At 35.1% G+C, this 12,833-nt stretch overlaps 1 protein-coding gene and 1 pseudogene across 1 annotated transcript in view; one reads left to right on the forward strand and one right to left on the reverse strand.

The window, feature by feature from the left end:
• LOC112869910 (small ribosomal subunit protein uS2-like) overlaps positions 1-12,833 on the forward strand; it is a 207,499-nt gene that overhangs the window by 19,804 nt on the left and 174,862 nt on the right. The window lies entirely within an intron of this gene.
• Positions 9,346-9,770, reverse strand: LOC112870061 (small ribosomal subunit protein eS25 pseudogene; annotated as a pseudogene).

Raw genomic sequence — 12,833 nt, forward strand, 5'->3', positions numbered from 1 at the left:
AAGTAGGGATAGATGGGACATACCTCAATTTTGTAAAGGCCATATATGAAAGACCCACAGCTAATATCATCCTCAGGAAAAACTGAGAGCCTTTCCCCTACAGTCAGGGACAAGACAAGGATGTCCATTCTCACAATTACTATTTACTATAGTATTGGAAGTCTTAGCCTTAGGAATCCGAAAACAAAAAGAAATAAAGAGCATACAAATTGGCAAGGGAAAAGTGAAACTTTCACTATTTGCAGATGATGTGATACTCTATGTAGAGAACCCAAAAAACTCCATCAAAAATTTGCTAGAACTAATACACGAATTCATCAAAGTCACAGGATAGAAATGTGCAGAAATCTGTTGCATTCGTATACACCAGTCATGAAGAAGCAGAAAAAGAAATCAAAGAATCAATATTATTTGCAGTGGCACCAAAAAGAATAAGATACCTAGGAATAAACCTAACTAAAGAGCTAAAAGATCTGTACCCTGAAAACTATAGAATGTCTATGAAAGAAAGTGAACACAGAGAAATGGAAAAATATTCCATGCTCATGGATTAGAGGAACGGACATTGTTAAAATGTCTGTACTACCCAAAGCAATCTACACATTTAATGTAATCCCTCTCAAAATACCACTTCACTTTTCTCAGAGCTACGACAAACAATCCTAAAATCTGTACTGAACCACAAAAGACCCTGGATAGCCAAAGCAATCCTGGAAAAGAAAACGAAACTGGAGGCATCACGATTCCACATTTCAAGATATATTACCAAGCTGTAGTCATCAAGACAGTATGGTATTAGCACAGCAATAGATACATATATCAATGGAACAGAATAGAAAACCCAGAAATGGACCCACGATCAAATGGTCAACTAATCTTTGACAAAGCAGGAAAGAATATCGAATGGAAAAAAGACAGTCTCTTAAACAAATGGCATTGGGAAAACTGAAGAGTGACATGAAGAAGAATGAAACTGGACCGCTTTTTTACACTATACACAAAAATAAACTCACAATGGATGAAAGACCTAAATGTGAGATAGGAAACCATCAAAATCCTACAAGAGAAAACTGGCAGCAACCTCTTTGACGTTTTTGAGAAGGTGACTCCTTGACATGTTGCTGAAGGCAAGGGAAACAAAAACAAACATGAACTGTTGGGACTTCAAGACCAAAAGCTTCTGCATAGTGAAGGAAACAGTCAACAGAACTAAAAGGAAGGCTATGGAATGGGAGAAGATATTTGCAAACAGCGTATCTGATGAAGGGATAGTATCCAAAATCTATGAAGAACTTACCAAGCTCAACTTCCAAAAAACAAAGAACCTAGTTAAGAAACAGGCAGAAGACATGAATAGAGGCTTTTCTAAAGAAGACATCCAAATGGCTAACAGACACGTGAAAAGATGTTCAACATCACTTATCATCAGGGAAGTACAAATCAGAACTACATTGAGATGTTTCCTCATCCCTGTCAGAATGGCTAAAATTAATAACACGAGAAACAGGTTTCTTGTGGCTAGGATGCAAAAAACAGGGGAACCCCCTTGCACTGTTGATGGGAATGCAAACTAGTATAGCCACTCTGGAGAACATTATGGAGGTTCTTCAAAAAAACTAAAAATAGAACTACTCTATGACCCTGCAATTGCACTATTAGGTATTTACCCAAAGGATACAAAGACAGAGATTTGAAGGGGTACATGCACCCCAGTGTTTATAGCAGCATTATCAACAATAGCCAAACTATGGAGAGAGCCCGAATGTCCATTGACTGATGAATGGATAAAGAAGAGGTCGTGTGTGTGTAGATACACACACACACACACACACAGGAATATTACTCAGCCATCAAGAAGAATGAAATCTTGCCAGTTTCAGTGACATGGATGGGGCTAGAATGTATTATGCTAAGTGAAAAAGTCAATCAGAGAAAGAAAAATATTGTATAAGCTCATTAATAAGTAGAGTTTAATAAACAGAACAGATCAGGGTGCCTGGGTGGCTCTGTCGGTTAAACATCTGACTTTGGCTCAGGTCATGATCTCACAATACTCCTTTATACCAGAGACAGTTTGCTGCTGTAACTCATGATTGTTTAAATTACTTCAACATGGGGCACCTGGGTGGCGCAGTCGGTTAAGCGTCCGACTTCAGCCAGGTCACAATCTCGCGCTCCGTGAGTTCGAGCCCCGCGTCGGGCTCTGGGCTGATGGCTCAGAGGCTGGAGCCTGTTTCCGATTCTGTGTCTCCCTCTCTCTCTGTCCCTCCCCCGTTCATGCTCTGTCTCTCTCTGTCCCTAAAATAAATAAACGTTGAAAAAAAAAATTAAATTACTTCAACAATGTAAATGTTGAAGTTACAAATTTTGACAACTCGGAATCCTTTGATATATAATTTGAATGTCATCAAGACTTACTAGCCAGTGAGTATAAATGACATAGTAATAAGATCCTCAGTTTTATTGGTTTACTCACACCTATATTAAGCGGAAACTTAGTCTTCAGATGATTCTGAACGTGTCCAAGGAGTGCTCAGTAGTAACATGTGTGACCCAATTAAAGTGCTCTTGGAAAATTATATGGGAATTAAATATTTGCAGATTCATATAGAATACTAATGTTATTCTTTATAGGGTCCTAAATATGACTGCCTCATCCTTTTCATCCCTCATTTATTAAAACAGCCAGTATGGAAATATAAATTCTTCTTAGACAATTCTGTAATGTATAATTATCTTCTCTTTTTTTGCTAACTATTTTTTCTTGGAGGAATTGCCCTTTTTAAAAGGTGTTTTCATCTACAGTGTTATGTTGTCAGATTGCCAGTTGTCATCTTTTATGAATGCTGTTCTATGACAACATACTTGTTTTTAAAAATGAATATGTCTTTCTGGACGCATACTTTGCCATTGAATTTTGATTATCTAAGTTTATAACACAACGGTGAAATTTGCTGCTAAGAGAAGTCCAAAGATTTATATAAAGAAAAAGTTGAGACTCATTTTATTGCAAAAAAGATTTAGACCATAATCAACTCTACATATTGAATACGTGAAAATAAGTGCCAATCCAAAGAAAAGAAATGCAATTATTTTAAAAGAACAGACAAAAATAGTGCCTTAGCATTTAAAAAAAAAACAAAAAAAAAAAACTTGACCCTCCAGTTATACCCTACTCACCAAAAATGTGACCACTTATAGGTGGATTTTGATGCTCTTATCATTTTTTCTGAAAAAGAGATATTCAACCATATAGGAATGGGGACCATTTTAGAGTCTATTTATCATGGTTTTTATTGTAAGAACTACCATATGGATAATAAACAGCTGTATTTATGTAATTATACAAGTGAAAAGGACACATGATTAATTATCTTTTTTAAAATTGCTTTTTGGTTACCTGCTATTCAATGGGAAATGTGGGGATTTTAATTAATAATTACAGTAATAACTAAGTATTGAAGGTATATCATAGGACAGACTTTTTAAGATAGAGTACTTCTAATTTTAATGAAAATATTATTAATAAGGAAATTGAAGCTTAGGATTAAAAAAAATTGACCGTGGAAAAAACGCAAATACTGTATTTCATCCAACTTAAGATGCATTGATTAGAAGACCTACCATTTTCTCACATACCACTAAAAATGTTGATAGTAGTTATTTTGTGACATAATACTCTTTTCTGACTTGAAATTTCATACATACTGAAGGATCTCCTTTACGCTTAATTTGGCATATATATCTTCATATAAATATGTTTTACATATTTAAAAGGAAAATATAGGTCAATGGATTAGGTAAGATATTCTTAATATTTGTTCATATTCAGAGCCTTATTTTTCTGAATCAACATTTTGCACACATAGTCCTCTGCGACTCTGTCATACCAGAAAGAAAGGTAGTGGAACAGCATTTTTTTAAGGAATCCATAAAATAATTTAAATCTTTTTGCATCAAAATTAAATCCGGCTTTGCAAGTAGGTAGAACTGTTCTACTCCATTATCACCACTAACTCACAATCACTTGCTTCTAGAATTAAAATGTATTTTACTACTGTGTCCAAGTTTGTTTTCCCAGTCACAGACACGCGTTTTGCTACTTTGCCCCAAACCTCTGGTGTTTACTCATATACAGACAATGACAACTGCATCATGACTGGCTGAATGTTTCTTGTCTTCAAGAATTGTGAAATGTGAAAAACAAATGTGCTTCACAGAAAAATGAAGTGCAGTAATGGTTAGACCCACAATTTAGACTCTGATCCATATTATTTCAAAGCATATTTTTCCTTCATCTTACTGACTCTTTAAAAATGGCAGTCTACATAATTAAAGACTGCTAGATTAGACTGTGGGCCTCTTTAGATATGTTTAGCTATTTTTTTCCCCTTGTGACAGCAAAAACAACTGAAAATATGTTATTTCTTGTATTTTGCAAATGGTCTAAGGGACGTGTTCTTTCTCAAAACAAACTTATTTTTATAGGTTATATTTAGGAGACTGTACAGGTATTCTGAACTCAATACTATCTTCTCTCCAAAGTGGCTTTGATTGCAGATTTCTGTCAAGATACAGGATTTAATAAAAAACAACCAAAACAAATACAAAGCTGCTATTTATGAGAAAATCAGTTCAGAATATTAAAGCTATTTGTTTTTAAGACCTCTCCTAAATTTGAGTTTCTAACTTAAAAACAAGTCTTACTCTTGTTACTTTGTATTTTATTCATAGATTATAAATGATGGATCGCTACCATAAAAAGTTCTGGACTTAATATAATAAAATTAATATATTGCAATAAATTAACACTTGGAGTCATTTAATATTTACATGGTTATCTGCTGTAAAAAATAAGCTGAAGTACCTGTGTTATCTTAAAAGAGAATGTAGATAGTGGAAGAAAAATGTGGACTTTTCAAAATATTTCACTTACACAGGGAAATATGCTGGTATGGAATATACAAGCTGGTTTTCATGACTCTATAACATGAAGTTACCTTTTTTTCTGGATATTCCTTTTCTGGAACTTTGTGACTAGTAATCACACTTCTCTGGGTCCATTAGTAGCTAGACTTTGAGTACATACTGGCTAACTTAGCCTTATATTGGCTCCCAATGACTATAGATACTCAGACTGTGTGTCTTCTGTCCTGTGATAGTCTAGTGACTCAAGTCCAGGTTGCTGCTAGGGAACCACTCAAGCTGCTTTGACAGAGCCCACGGGTGGCCTACTGGCTCATCAAATAATTCATTGCATCACAGGACACTGAACAGCTAACCTCCAGTGCCTGACTCACTGCACATGACCACACTGCGTTACCTAGTTTATTTGATGTAGGCATGCTTCTTAGTGGTAACACAGTAAAATCTGTCCTTGTTGCTGTCCTCAGTTTATTTAATGTACTCCCTTGCTGTATGAGCTCAATTGTAAAAAAGAGAAATAGGGACTCACATGTATAGATAGCTCTCATACTTTGATATCATGTTTCTGTGATCACATTTATCTGAAAATATAAAAAGTTCCCTACCTCATATTAAAATTTTCTCCTTCTTTCCAGCTCTAATATCTGTTTAAGCCTTACTGGAAAAAAAAAAAAAAAAAAAGACCTACTGTAATTAAACAATAAATGAAGCTATGAGCTATCAAACTCCATTATGATAGAATTTGGAAGTATTTTTTCAATAGAGTAACTTGGCTTATAAAGCTGTATAATCCTATTTTTGTGAATGGCTGAATCTGAATTTACACTTTTGTTTATCTTGGTCTACTGAATTCCTTTCTCCTGTGCCTATGGTTGTCAAGGATTTTGTAACTACATCACCAGATACAAAGAAACCACGTTACAAAAGCTTACATTTCCTTTTATGGAGATATGATTAAATGCTAACAGCATTCACAGTACCCATGTACTCTGGCAAAGCATTGAGCTGGATGTAGGTCTTTTCCCAATGAAATTTTAAGCTCTTGATAGTCCTGCCTTCAGAGAGGTATGAGAGTAGGAGTAAACATCTGCTTCTGGGCATGGTGGTACAAAGCAAGGAACATCTAAGGTCAATCAGTATACTTGTTGGTTCTAATAATAGAGCAGCAGTATTTTGTTCCCTGTTAGTATGGATCAGTCACTTCTAACACCAAAATATCTTTTTCTGTATACTTACTTGGTTTCAATCTAAGTGTTCACGCTGCTGGAATTTATTGTGTTGCTTGGTAGAGATTGTTTTCTTGAATACCAAAATATCTAAACAATATGATCCAGGATCATGGGAATTAGAAGCAAATAATGGAGAACAAACTGAGGCTTACTGGAAGGGTTTTGGGAGGGGGGATGGGCTAAATGGGTAAGGGGCACTAAGGAATCTACTCCTGAAATCATTGTTGCACTACATGCTAACTAATTTGGATATAAATTTTAAAAAATAAAAAAATAAAATTAAAAAACAAATATTTTGCTACTGAGTCATGAACTGCCCTTCCATTGAGTTCTAGACTATGAGAGAAACAGTAAAACATCTGGGATGCTTATCCTGCAACCAGGACCTGCCAGGAATCTTTATTGTTTTAGATCCCACTAATGCTTTTTTCTGGCCATCTTGGTATGTCAGTAGAAGCACAAAAAAGAAATTGGTATAGGTTGCTTTAAAAATGGAAACAATTCACTAAATATGGTACTTCTCTCTCAAGAGTACAAGGTGCAGCAATTCTCTTCTCACTTTCTCAGTTGAAACTTGATTGATGAGGCCGTCTTCTATTTTCAGATAATGTATATATGTACATTGTATATATGGACCATATTTATTCATTCATCAGTGGGCACTTAGGTGGTATCCATGTCTTGGTGGTTGTCATTGATGCTGCAGTGAAAATGGAGGTGCAGCTATCTCTAGTAGATATCTAGTAGTGGGAATGCTGGATCGTATGGTATTGATTGCTATTTTTAATTTTTTGAGGAATTTCTATACTGTTTTCCACACTGGCTACAGCAGTTGACATTCCCACCAACAGTACATAAGGACTTCCTTTACTCCACATTCATGGCAGCATTTGTAATCTTTTTTTTCTTTTTGATTATGACCATTCTCACAGGTGTGAGGTGAAGTCTCATTGTGATTTTTGATTTGTGTTTCCCTGATGATCAGTGATGTTGAACATCTTCTCATACACCACTTGGCCATTTGTATGTCTTCTTATGAAAAAAAATGTTGCATGAGTTTTTTATGTGTTTTGGAAATTAATCTCTTATCAGATAAATGACTTGCAAACATTTTCCTATTCTGTAGGTTTTCCCTTTCATTTTATTGATTGTTTTGACAGGCAGATGGTTTTTAGTTTAATATGGTCCCGCTTGTTTATTTTGTTTTCAATGCCTGTGCTTTTGTTTAAGCCTTACTGAAATATTTTGGTGTCATATGCAAAAAAATATTGCCAAGACCAATGTCTAGGAGCTTCTTCCATACATTTTTTCCTAGGTATTTTGTTGTTTCAGGTCTTGCATCTAAGTCTTTAATTCATTTTGTGTTAATTTTTGTGAGTACTGTAATATAGGGGTCCAGTTTCTTTTACATATGAACATCCATTTCCCTAGCAACATTTCTTAAAGACTATCCTTTCCCCTTTAAGTATTCACGGCACCCTTCTTGAAAATTACTTGACCGTATATGTGTAGGTATATTTCTGGGTTGTCAATTCTGTTTCTTTTGCCTATATGTTTATTTTTATGCCAGTACTTTATGATTTGGATTATTACAGCTTTGTAATATAGTTGGAAATTCAGAAGTGTGGTGCTTCCAATTTGGTTTTCTTTTTGCAAGATTGCTTTGGCTATTCAGGGTTAAGTGCCATATAAATTTTCGGGTTATTCTATTTCTGTGAGAAATGTCATTGGAATTTTGATTGGAATTGCATTAAATCTGTAGATGGCTTTGAGTAGTATGGACATTTTAACAATACTGATTCTCTGATCCATGAACACTGGATATCTTTGCATTTATTTGTTCTTCTGTTTGTCTCATCAGCGTCTTACATTTTTCATTGTATAAGCCTTTCACATCCTGGTTAAATTTAATCCTAAATATTTGATTGTTTTTGATGCTATTGTAAATGGGATTGTTTATTTTGTTTTTAGATAGTTTTTTGTTAGTTTATAGAAATGCAACTGAAGTTTGTATGTTGATTTTGTATTCTGCAACTTTACTGAATTTATTAGTTGTAACAATTTTTGGTGGAGTATTTGTGAGTTTCTATATATAAGATCATATCATCTGCAAACAGATAATTTTACATTTTTCTTTCTGATTTGGATGCCTTTTGTTTCTTTTTCTTGCCTAATTGCTTGCTAGGACTTCCAGTTTCACGTTGAACAGGGGTGAACAGTAGGCACCATTGCCTTATTCCAGGTCTTACAAGAAAATCACCCCTTTACCATTGAGTATGATGTTAACTGTGGACCTGTCCTATATTGCCTCTGTTCTGTTGATATATATTCCTTATATAATTACTTTTTTGAGAGTTAACATAAAAGGATGCTAAATTTTGTAAAATAGTTTTTCGTTTTTAGTGTTTATTTTGAGAGAGAGAGAGAGAGAGAGAGAGAGAGAACAAGTGCACATGAGTGGAGGAGGTGCAGAGAGAGAGGGGGATGGAGAGAGAATCCCAAGAGGCTCTGCTGTCAGAACTGACAGCACAGAGCCTGATTCGGGGCTTGATCTCACGAACCATGAGATCATGACCTGGGCAGAAATCAAGAGTTGGATGCTCAGATGACTGGGCCACCGAGATGCCCCGTCAAACACCTTTTCTGCATGTATTGACATAATCATATGATTTTTATCCTTTATTCTACTAATGTGGTGTGTCACATTCATTCATTTGTGTCTGTTGAACCATTCAGCATCTCAGGAATAAACCCCACTTTACCATGCTGTATGATTTTTTTTAATTATCTGTTGAGTTCAGTTGGCTAGTATTTTGTTGAGAATTTTTTCGTCTCTATTCATCAGGGATATTGGCCAGTAGTATCAGGAAACAGTGGTATCATAAAATGATTTTGAAAGTGCTTCTTTCTTCGTAATTCTTTGGAAGAGTCTAAGAAGTATTGGTGTTCATTCTTTAAATATTTAATAGAATTCACCTATAAAACCATCTGGTCCTGGGCTTTTCTTTGTTGGGAGCTTTTTGATTAATAGTTTAATTTCATTCTTTATTGATCTGTTCAGATTTCCTATTTCTTCATGCTTCACTCTTCAGTACCTTATATATGTGGAAAACTTTATACATTTCTTCTAAGTTATCCATTTTTCGCATATAATTGTTCATAGTGGTCTCTTATCATCCTTTGATTTTTTTTGATTTAATAAAGTTTTATTTTCCAAAATGTACAGTTGGTGGGATCTGTTCATGCATATTCACCAGCAACTGGGGCATCTCCATCCTTGGTGTTTCTGGTATAACTTACTTGAATTCTCTGCTTTGAAACCAGTTTAGTAAGTCTTCTACTGAGGTGCTCCTGAAGGGCTGCCCTGGCCAGGGAACCTCAAATCTTCAGTCTCTCAGAGACAATAGCTGTAGTTATAAGCTTACAGTTCGAAGTTTCCTTACAGAGTTTGTCATGTGTTACTTTGTCAAACAAGACCAAGTTGTTGAGCCTGTCTCGAAATTTGTCTTTGGATCACTTCTTTTTGGCCTTGTCCCAAGATTTGTTCACTGGGTCTTTATCTTCTTTAGCTGACCATCCAGCATCTTTCTTCTTCTTGTAGTCCTTGGGTGGCATGTAAAACTTGGAGATTAGCAGCTACCTCTGCAGCCTTGCTAAAATGTTGGATGAAAAACCATCCTTTGAATTTTTGTAATATCAACTGTAATATCTTCTCTTTTAGGTCTCATTTTATATATTTGAAACTTCTTTTTTTTCTAACTAAAGGTTTGTCAGTATTTAAGTTTTTAAAAAAAATCAGGTTGTAGTTTGATATTTTCTATTGGTTTTCTGGTCTCTGTTTCATTTATTTCTGCTTTAATCATTTAAAGCATTTTATCATTTATCATTTATCATTTAATCAATCCTTCCTTCTGCTAAATTTGACTTAGTTCTGTTTCTCTTGTCCTTGATGTGTAAAGTTAGGTTGTCTTTGTTTTTTTTTAATTCCCTCTTAAACTACTTTTTGCTGCATTCCATAGGTTTTGGCATGTTATGTTACACTTTGTTTCAAGATGTTTTTCCCTTTTCATTTCTTCTTTGACCTGTTGGTCAGAATGTATCGTTTAATTTGTACATATTTGTGCATTTTTCAATTTTCCTCCAGTTACTGATGTCTAGTCATACTTTGTGGTCAGTAAAGATACTTGTTCTTAAAGTTGCTATGACTCGTTTTGTGACATAATGTATCATCTATTTTGGACAGTATTTCATGTACACGTAAGAGGAATGTATATTCTGTTGCTCTTGGGTGGAATTTCTTTATATATCTCTTAGGTCCATTTGATTTAATTATAATTTAAGTCCACTGTTTCCTTATTGATTTTATGTCTGGGTTACTTACCTTTTGTTCAAAGTGCTGTATTGACATTGTCCGCTATTATTGTGTTGTCTATTTCTCCCTTTAGATTTCTCAGTATTTGCTTTTAAAATACTTAGGTGCTTCAAAGTTGTGTGCATGTGTATTTGTGATTGTATATCCTCTTGATGAATTGTTCCCTTTATCTTACTTAATGACCTTCTTTCTCTCATTACAGCTTTGTATTGAAGTCTCTTTTGTCTAATATAAATGTAGCTTCCTCTGCTCTCTTGGTTTTTCCTTGAATGGAGTATCTTTTCTAACCCATCCCTTTTAGTCCTTATGTATCCTTAAAGCTGAAGTGAGTCTTTTGTAGGCAACGTATAGTTGGTCTTTTTTTATTCATACACTAACCCACTGCATGACTTTAAATGGAGAATTTAGTCTATTTACATTCTAAGTAATTACTTATAGGTAAGGACTTACTAACGATATCTTATTGTTTTTTTTTTTTTCGCTGTTTTAAAGTTTCATTGTTCTGTCTTCCTCTCCTAGTGCCTTGCTTTGTGAATTAATAATTTCCCACAATGATATTGATTCTCTTCTTTTTATCTTTTGCATATCTACTGTAGGTTTTTGCTTTGTGGTTGCTATGAGTCTTACATAAAACATCCTACAGATATAACAGTCTATTTTACGCTACTTTCAATTGCATACAAAACCTTTAATCCTTCACATTTTATATTTTTGATGTCACAATTTACTACTACTTACATTAGGTATCCTTTAATGAATTATTATAGCTCTTTTTAATACTTTTGCTTTTTAACTTTTATACTTAAGTGGTTAACACACCACCTTATTACAATATTAGAGTCTTCTGAATGTGACTATATGCTTACCTTTACCAGTGTATTGTGTATCTTCATATGCTTTAATGTTACGAATTAACATCCTTTGGTTTCTTCTTGAAGAATTCCTTATAGCTTTTCTTGTAAGGCAGGTTACTGATGCCAGTCCCTGTGCTTTAAATTTTTTGGGATCATCTTTATCTCACCTTAATTTCTAAGGGACTTTACCAGGTAAAGTATTGTTAGGCAGTTTTTCTTTCCAGAACTTTGATTATATTATCCATATCCACTGATAGCCTTCTAGGGATTCCCTTGTATGTGAGAATTTCTTTTTTCTTTTGTTACTTTTAAAATTCTTGATTTTAGACAGTCTTATTATAAATTTGGAAAAGATACTTTCTGTTTTAGTTTTTGTGTGACCTGTTAGTTTTATGAACTTGTGTCCAAATCTCTCCACTAATTTTAGGAAATTCTCAGCCTTTTTTTTTTTCTTTAAATAGGCTTTCTGTTCCCTTCTCTCTCTCTCCTGATTCTGAAACTACAGTAATACATAGATTGTTTCTCTAAATGATACAATTCATGTAGGCTTTCCTTTGTTCTCCTATGACTGGATGATTTCACAACTCCTGCCTTCCACTTGATGTTCTTTCTTCTGTTTGATGCATCTGTTGTCGATGCTGTCTTACATTTCATTTCATTCATTGTATCCTTCAGCTCTAGAATTTCTGTTGGGCTCTTTTACATGATTTATGTCTCTGGTAAACTCATTTTGTTATGTATTGTGTCTCTAATTTAATGAAATTGGCTTTGTGTGTTTTTCTGTAGCTCACTGAGCTTCTTTGAAACAGTTACTTTGAATTCTTAATCAGGCAAATTGTAGATTTCCGTATCTTTGAGTTCAGTTACTGGGAAATTATGGTGGTCCTGTGAGTACCCATTAGCTCCCTGCCATGAAGAGCTCACACAGGGAGCTGGCCACAGGGTGGGGTAAGTGTATAAGGTGCCCGAAGCACTAGTGGTGCATGTGGGCCATTTGGGGGCTCTATATGTGAGGCATTCCTAGGGGCTTGTGAGTGGGCTTTTTGATGGAGTCTGCAGGAGAGCTGATAGGATCCATGTCTCTTTAATGGCACTCCCCCAGATGTTTCACATTCCGCAATCTTGCAGCATACCTCAGTATTCTAGATGAGGCAAGAAAGAAGTGGGTGTCTTTGCCAGAATCCCACACAACTGGCAAGGCCTGGAGCTCATTCACGTGCTCTCAGCTCTCTTCCCTGTGGAAAAAATAACTGGCCAGAAAAGTCTCTTTAGGCACGGAGTTGTGCCGCATTGGAGAGGGATGATGTGAGTAACATGAAACTGTTCCACTTACCCTCTTTATTATGTCAAATTTCAGACTTTCTTTGCTCCAGCAGTGTGCTAGAACTTCTCCACTGGATTCCTGGACTTCCATAAAGGATCTCTTATCCATGGATAATTGTTTAAACTGGA

Source organism: Puma concolor, chromosome B1, assembly GCF_028749965.1.
Source record: "Puma concolor isolate L17-30 chromosome B1, mPumCon1.1.hap2, whole genome shotgun sequence".
NCBI classification, from domain to species: Eukaryota; Metazoa; Chordata; class Mammalia; order Carnivora; family Felidae; genus Puma; species Puma concolor.